Raw genomic sequence first — 7,061 nt, forward strand, 5'->3', positions numbered from 1 at the left:
TATTTTTTGTAGTTGTAGATGGACAGAATACCTTTATTTTATTTATTTTTATGTGGTGCTGAGGATTGAACCCAGTGCCTCAGGCATGCTAGGCAAATGCTTTGCCACTGAGCTACAGCCCTAGCCTGGGTCTCAGCTATTTCTATGGCTGAGCCCAACCTTAAGTCTATTTCTTAAACCAGTATGGCTCAAGGCAGGAAGTATTATCAATAGCCACAGCTCCAAGAGCAAATACGGTATGAGTAATATTTGGTACTAAGAGGCCTAGGAATTGACGTACAAGATTTGAGACTTGGATGCTTTCTTTTTAAAAAAATTTTTTTTGTAGTTGTGTATAGTCAGCATGCCTTTATTTTATTTGTTTATTTTTATGTGATGCTAAGGATGAATCCCAAAGCCTCAACATATGCTAGGCAAGCACTCTGTCACTAAGTTACAGCCCCAGCCCTTGGATGCTTTCTTTTTTTTTTGGGGGGGAGGGTACCAGTGATTGAACTTAGGGGCACTCCATCACTGAGCCACATCCCCAGCCCTATTCTGTATTTTATTTAGAGACAGGGTTTCACTGAGTTGCTTAGTGCTTCGCTTTTGCTGAGACTGGCTTTGAACTCGCAATCTGGCTGGATGCTTTCTTTATTTTCCTCTTTAGCTTTCCAGAGTCTGGTTAGGACTGAAGCTATGTCCTAATAAACTGGTCTCCTTACAATTTCCTGAATATGACTCTTTTACCCTTAGGACTTAAATGCACTCCCTGTCTTCCTTCTTTGTGCTCTAGGCTCCATTTCACTTCCCTAGCCTTCTAATTCCTGCCCACCCTCCAGGCTTTAAATTGAATTTCTTTTTCTGGAAGTAATTCTTAACTCCCTTCCCTTCCTCTTTTCTGTCCCACCCTCTCTACTAGGCTGGGCCAGGTGTCCTCCTTTATGTTCCCATAGTAGCCTTTATTACTCTGTCTTGTAATTGTCTGCCTCACCCACAAAGCCAATTGAGAACCATTGAGGTCAAGGGTTGTCTCTGTATGCTCAGTGACTGGATCATAACGGGTCTTCAGGCAAGGTTTGTTCAGTGTTTGCCTGGATTTAGCCAGGAGAAGGAGCTGCTTTCTATGTCCTGTGAAGATCAGCCACGGAATGGACTGATACTCTAGAAACTGATACTCCAAAATGCTCCTCTATCCTGAAATGTGCATTGCCTGCTACTTTGTCCTGCCTTCTAGATGATGGCCTGAACTTCATCTAAGCTTGGTTTCCTTTTGGGCCTTGTGATTTGGCTCATCTCAATAAAGGATTTACTTTATTCCTCATTTTTGTTCTCCTGGTGAGTGGGGCTCTAAATGCCTTTTCCTAACTTTTTGCCACTTAAGACTGTTATATGACATGTCTTATTAAATTGTTAGCTATGAAAGGCACTATATTTGAAGTTAGTGAATAACTGGATTTAAATTGTCTGTACATTGCTTTGTGACTTTGGTAAATAATTTGTGTGTCCTTTGCTGAACCTGTTTCTCATCTGTAAAATGGGGATGATACTTCACCTATCTCATGTGTTACTATGAGGATAAAATAAAATTGTATGTGAAAGTGCTTTGAAAAACTAACATCAACTACCAATGGAATTTTGTATTGGTTCAGTATTTCCTCATGGCATCTAGCGCCATGCCTTGCTGAGAGTACTTGCTCAATGCATTTTTGTTGAATGACTAAATGAATTGGCAAGAGAAATAATGCAGTTTGTAGGAATAAAGGGCATTTAACAGAATCAGGAAAAATAGATAACTTGGTAATGGAAACTTCCATATGGTGAGTGGTAATTCAGAAGGTGGGCATTTATCAGAGAGCTCTAAACCTATATTCCTAATGTCTACTCTTTGCTTTACTTATGAAAAATATGTAAAATTTACTTTAACATAATTTTGGCAGTTGAGATAAGCTGTCAGACTTGACTAGACCTTTAAGTATATACTCATTACAGAGCAGGCTTGGCACTAGGCAGTAATACTGTGAAGTTAGCAAAATGGACTCTCAGAAATCCTTCCTTCCTTGTAGGTAATCTTACTTTTCCCCACTCCCCATTGCAGCCCCTTCTACTAGGGTTTACCTTCAGGCACTTAGGACTGTTTTTCTAAGGGGGTCTCACAAAATTGCCAAAGATGACCTTGAAATTCCAACCCTCCTTTGTCAGCCTTCTGAGTAGCTGGGATTATAGGCGTGAAGGCTGTCCAAATATTTAGAACTTTATTAGCCAAGAGGCATTCACCTTAAAGGGAAGAACTAGGTCCCTTGGCTAATTTAAATTTGAGAAAGATTCCTAGAGAGGGAAACATTGTTTTACCAAAGGGGTGAATAAGTAATTGTGAAATTTTAGGCATTAAATTATGAAGTTTTAGGTGTGAAAGGGTTTATCAGCCCCACCAGGTTTTGCTTATTTCACCTGCAGCTTTGTTCTTTCAACCTTGGAGGCACATGGAATCACCTGACATTCTTAATACTGATAATTGAGGCCCTACATACAAGAGATTCTGGTTGAATTGGATAGGTTTGGACCTGGGCATTCATGTTTTTTTTAATACTCCTCAGGTGATTCTATTGTGTAGTCAGAGTTGGGAACTACTGATTTAAACCTAAATTGGCCTTGCTTTTGAGAAAAAGAAAGACCTTAATGCCATTAGAAGATCAAACATTAAAGCAGGTTTCGGGGAGGGGGACTGAAAGTCCTTGATAAAATGTACAAAAGGTTAATAGGCCCTGCAACTCCATAATAAGTGTTTGGTAGCACCAAAGTGAGAAGTAATCTGTGGCTGGTCTGGTTCCCCACTCCCAGACCCCTGGGGAAAATGGCCTTTCCCTAATTTTTAGTTTTTAAATCTGCTTTCTAGATGGTTCAGAGGTATAACAGTTAAAATCTCTGAGCTAAGGGTCTAAGTACTCAAATGGTTGATGTACCAAGTGAGTCTTCAGTTGATGCAGTAGTTTTCCATAGACAATAAAATATTTTAGTAAATATGAGTTCTGTGTTATGTTTACATTTTATTTAGTACCATAGGTTCAGTATTTGTTCCTTTTTATAAAACAACCTCAGGATAGGAAAATGATGTTTGACTTCCTCAGCCATCTCATAACAGTCCACTGCTGTTGGTAGCACATAACAAACCCTTATTTTGATATATTATCTCAGTACAGCTTGGTTACTGTCTGTATTTCCAGGCTTTAAAGATGGTCCTTCAGAAAAAATGATAGCAAAACACCAACTACCTTTTACCCAGCAGTTCTTTTTATCTTGACACATTAAGTAACTGGGGATTGAGCCCAATGAACCCAGGGGCATTTTACATTAAGCTACTTATACACCCAGGCCTATAAAAAAATATTTTAAAATTTTGAGACAGGGTCTTGCTAAGTTGCTGAGGCTGGCCTTGAACTTGCTATCCCTCTGCCTCAGCCTCAGATTTGCTGGGATTACAGCATGTGCCACAGTGCCTGGCTGTCTCTCCCATTTTTAAGGAAAATCCCACTCACTGGATAACAAGCCTTCCAGGAATGTCTGTCTGTCTGTCTTAAAATCTGCCATGAGAAGTTTGGAGAAGAACTAAAACCTAACACCCTGGGGGAATCCCTGTGATCAAAAGAGGAAAACATTTTGTACTCTGCCTTTTTTAGGGAGGTGCTTATAGAAATGGACATTAGGAAAACCAGTCCTCATCTGCATTCTTTCTTTATGCAGATATTTACCTTTATAAATAGGTTGGTTAAAAGAGAGCCAATAATAACTATGCCTCACCTGGCCACATTGTAAAGTTTAATTAATGTTTTTGAGGTATGAGTTGAAATCACAAGATGAAAAGATTCTATATATGGAATATGTATTAAGTGTCCAATCTGCTTTACTCTGATAATGACTATAATTGTATGGTGTTCTATATTATACATCTTGATTATTTGTGGGTTCATTGAGTTAAACCTTGAAAAATATATTTGAATTTGAGTGTTGAGAATGCATTTAAGTCTATTTGGCAAATGTTTGGGTATATTGCATATATGTTTATGTGTTTGCTGGCCCCAAGCAGTTATTCTTGATGTAAAAGGTGTTTTCACAAAATAACATGGGAAGTTATCATCTTTTTAAATTGGTTTGAAGATATAAGAAAAAAGTAAGTTCTGGTCCTCACACATCATGTATCTAAGTTGTTTTGTGCCACAAAATGTGAATGTTAAATAAAAATCATTAAAATTACATAACCATATTAAGATATGCTAAATATGTGAGAGTTGATCTGGAATGAAATAAAGTGAGCTTGTAAAATGTCAAAAGGAATATAATTATTAATCATTTGAGAAAAAGAGAAACAGTTATTCTTTCCACAAAATTCTCCTAAGGATATTTCATGGAGAACTTAATAGTAGTTTACACTACTGGGTTGTTCAAAGTGAGCTATAGCTCAAGAGCCGAAAGGATCCAGGCTTTTCAAATGAAGATGTAACTCAGAAGACTGAAAGGGCTTTGATAATCATTTGAGTTTGGGAGCTATTATTACTAGAATGTGTTGAATATTAACAAGACTCAGCTATCCTTTAGGTCAGTATAAAAGCTTATCTTTGTATGGCAAACACAACTTTCTCTCATCTTTGTCCATTCCCTTTCAATTGCACCAATACTCATAAATTTAAAAATAGCACTTCCATATGCCCTTCTAAGGAATATAACTACATGAATTAGAACAACCTTGTGCAGTAGGTCCTGAAAATTAGACAGTTAATCCTCCTTTGTAGAGACACAGCATTATTTCTTTCTCATTCAATAAAATATTTAGTAAGTTTTTACTCTGCATTTACACAGTTGTTCAGCATTGTGTGAAATGTAAGACACAGCAAAGGGAGGCTTAATGTTTTAGGTCATCTTTCCTGGCCTTAAGAGCTTACCATCTCATTTTGGGCAGCAAGAACAACATGGTATATTCAAAACAAAAGTGCTTCCATATGTCCTCTTTCTGGCCTTTCTCTCTTTCTTCTTCCTGGGCCTAAGTTCCATCAGAGCCTTTCTCTCAGCAGGCTGTCACAAACAACACAAAGGTAAGGGCTGGTAATCCCCAAGGTAGTAACTTTCCAGGAAGATTTGCATTTTAACCAGGACTTTTCAAGACAAAAATAATAATAATAAATAAAAAAGGTGAGTCTGTTTAAACAAAGTTGGAAAGGTGATTTATTTGCAGTATTCGGATTTCCCTGTCACATGTTATACCATGTAAGCTGCTTTTGGTCTACCACAAGCCTATCACTTCCCTTACAAAAGCCCCACTTGCTTGTCTCCCTGTTGTCTACCTCTGCCTACCAGGTAGACTCCAAAGTTCTTGGCTTAGTGGGCCAGGTACCTTGCAACCTCTCATCTTCCTCACTTCCAAAGAGACATCCTGATTTTTAGCCTCCCTGCTCTTTCCATGTACCCATAAACAGGCCAAGCCCTTTCACAATTCATTGCTCTGCCCACATTTTCATTGTCCACAGTGCATCCTCTCCCCTTGTTGTCCTTTTTTTGGGGACAATTCCCATTTTGAGACTCAGCATAAACATCAGCTGGATGAAACCCTGACTATTCCAGATTTCCTCCAAACTTCTTGTTTCCCACAGCACATTGTACTTTTGTACAATGTTGTGGAAACTAGTTTGGAGACTATCTTCCCCCACTGGCCTCTCAGAGGCAGGGTCCTGGCATAGCATCTGGCATATAAAGCCTTTGGATATGTGCTTATTCAATGTTTCTGCATCTAGAATGATCAACAGGTTAGCAAAATTTACTTTTGACATTATGTTCTCTCCCTCTGAGGATGCCCTAGGATTAAGTAGAAACTTCCAAGAGGGAATTTGCAAGGTTTATTGTTGCTAATTTAACTATGTTTCAAACTTTTTTGGGGGGGGGGTACCAGGGATTGAACCCTGGGGCTCTTAATCACTGAGCCACTTCCCTAGTCCTATCTGTTTTTTATTTTGAGACATGATTTCTCTTGCTGAGGCTGGCCTGGAATTTGCAAGCCTCCTGCCTCTGCCTCTTCAGTCACTGGGATCACACAGGCATGTGCCATTGAGCCCAGCTGTCCATTTGATTATTGATAAGGAAAAAAAAATCCCCCGCCCCGCTGCGGATTGTAATCCCCGGCCCAGGTAGGAGGATGGCAAGTTAAAAATCAGCTTCAGCAATTTAGCAAGGCCCTAAGCAATTTAGCTAGATCCTGTCTCAATAAGGGCTGAGGCAGTGGTTCAAGGGTTAAGCGCTACTGGGTTCAATCCCTGGTACCAGAAAAGATCATCAAATGTACAACTTTGGCTCATGGAACACCTTGAGCTGTGGTGTTTTGTTTTGTTTTGTTTTGAGACGGTCTTGCTAGGTGCTTACGGTTGAGAGCTTGGAGAATTTTGCTGAGGCTGGAATTTACAATCCTCCTGCCCCAGCCGCTCAGTTGCTGAGATTACAGGGGTGCACCACCACTCTGGACTAAAACATTGACTTTTGCCAATATTGTTCTCCTAAAAATGTCTTCTTCCATATAGCGTATAAACTGAGATTTGGTAAAAGAAGCGGGTCTTAGCTTAGGTCTACAAATTGCTGAGTTAACGACTAATTGGTTGGGAGTAGGGAGTGTTCCTTGGATTTGGGCTGGGTGGGGGCTGTTTCTTGGCCTTAGATTGCACCTTTGACTCTGGTCGGCCATGTTAGAAAATGTTCTGGTAGGAAGGTAAAAGGATTTATGCCTTTATCACCGAGAAAAGAACAAAAAAATTCAGGCTCTATTCAGCATTGGGTCTTTGGTGTCCTTGACACAAAAGAGAAACAATTTGTTGCTACATGGAATTAAAAACTCCTTTGCTTCCTAAGGTTTTCTTTCCTATCTTAAAATCGTGACGTTCTGTAGCAGCAGGCATAATAGCATGATTATGTTTTCTTCTATTTCGGGTTACTCCCGTCACCTTGCAACCCCTCCTATTCCTTTATCTCTTTCAAAGTTTCCATTCTTCCTTACTTTTTACTCCCTACCTCCTCCCTCTCTTCTCGTTTTTCCCAGCTAGCTTACC

General features: G+C 39.5%; 1 long non-coding RNA gene across 1 annotated transcript in view; it reads right to left on the reverse strand.

Annotated features, from left to right (window-relative positions):
* Positions 1 to 3,013: 3,013 nt before the first annotated feature.
* LOC125614396 overlaps positions 3,014 to 7,061 on the reverse strand; it is a 4,723-nt gene continuing 675 nt past the window's right edge. Inside the window, exon 2 of the long non-coding RNA XR_007344998.1 lies at positions 3,014 to 5,046. This is a non-coding gene — a long non-coding RNA (uncharacterized LOC125614396). The remainder of the gene's footprint in view (positions 5,047 to 7,061) is intronic.

The sequence above is a fragment of the Marmota marmota genome, unplaced genomic scaffold (assembly GCF_001458135.2).
Source record: "Marmota marmota marmota unplaced genomic scaffold, marMar, whole genome shotgun sequence".
In the NCBI taxonomy this organism is placed as follows: Eukaryota; Metazoa; Chordata; class Mammalia; order Rodentia; family Sciuridae; genus Marmota; species Marmota marmota.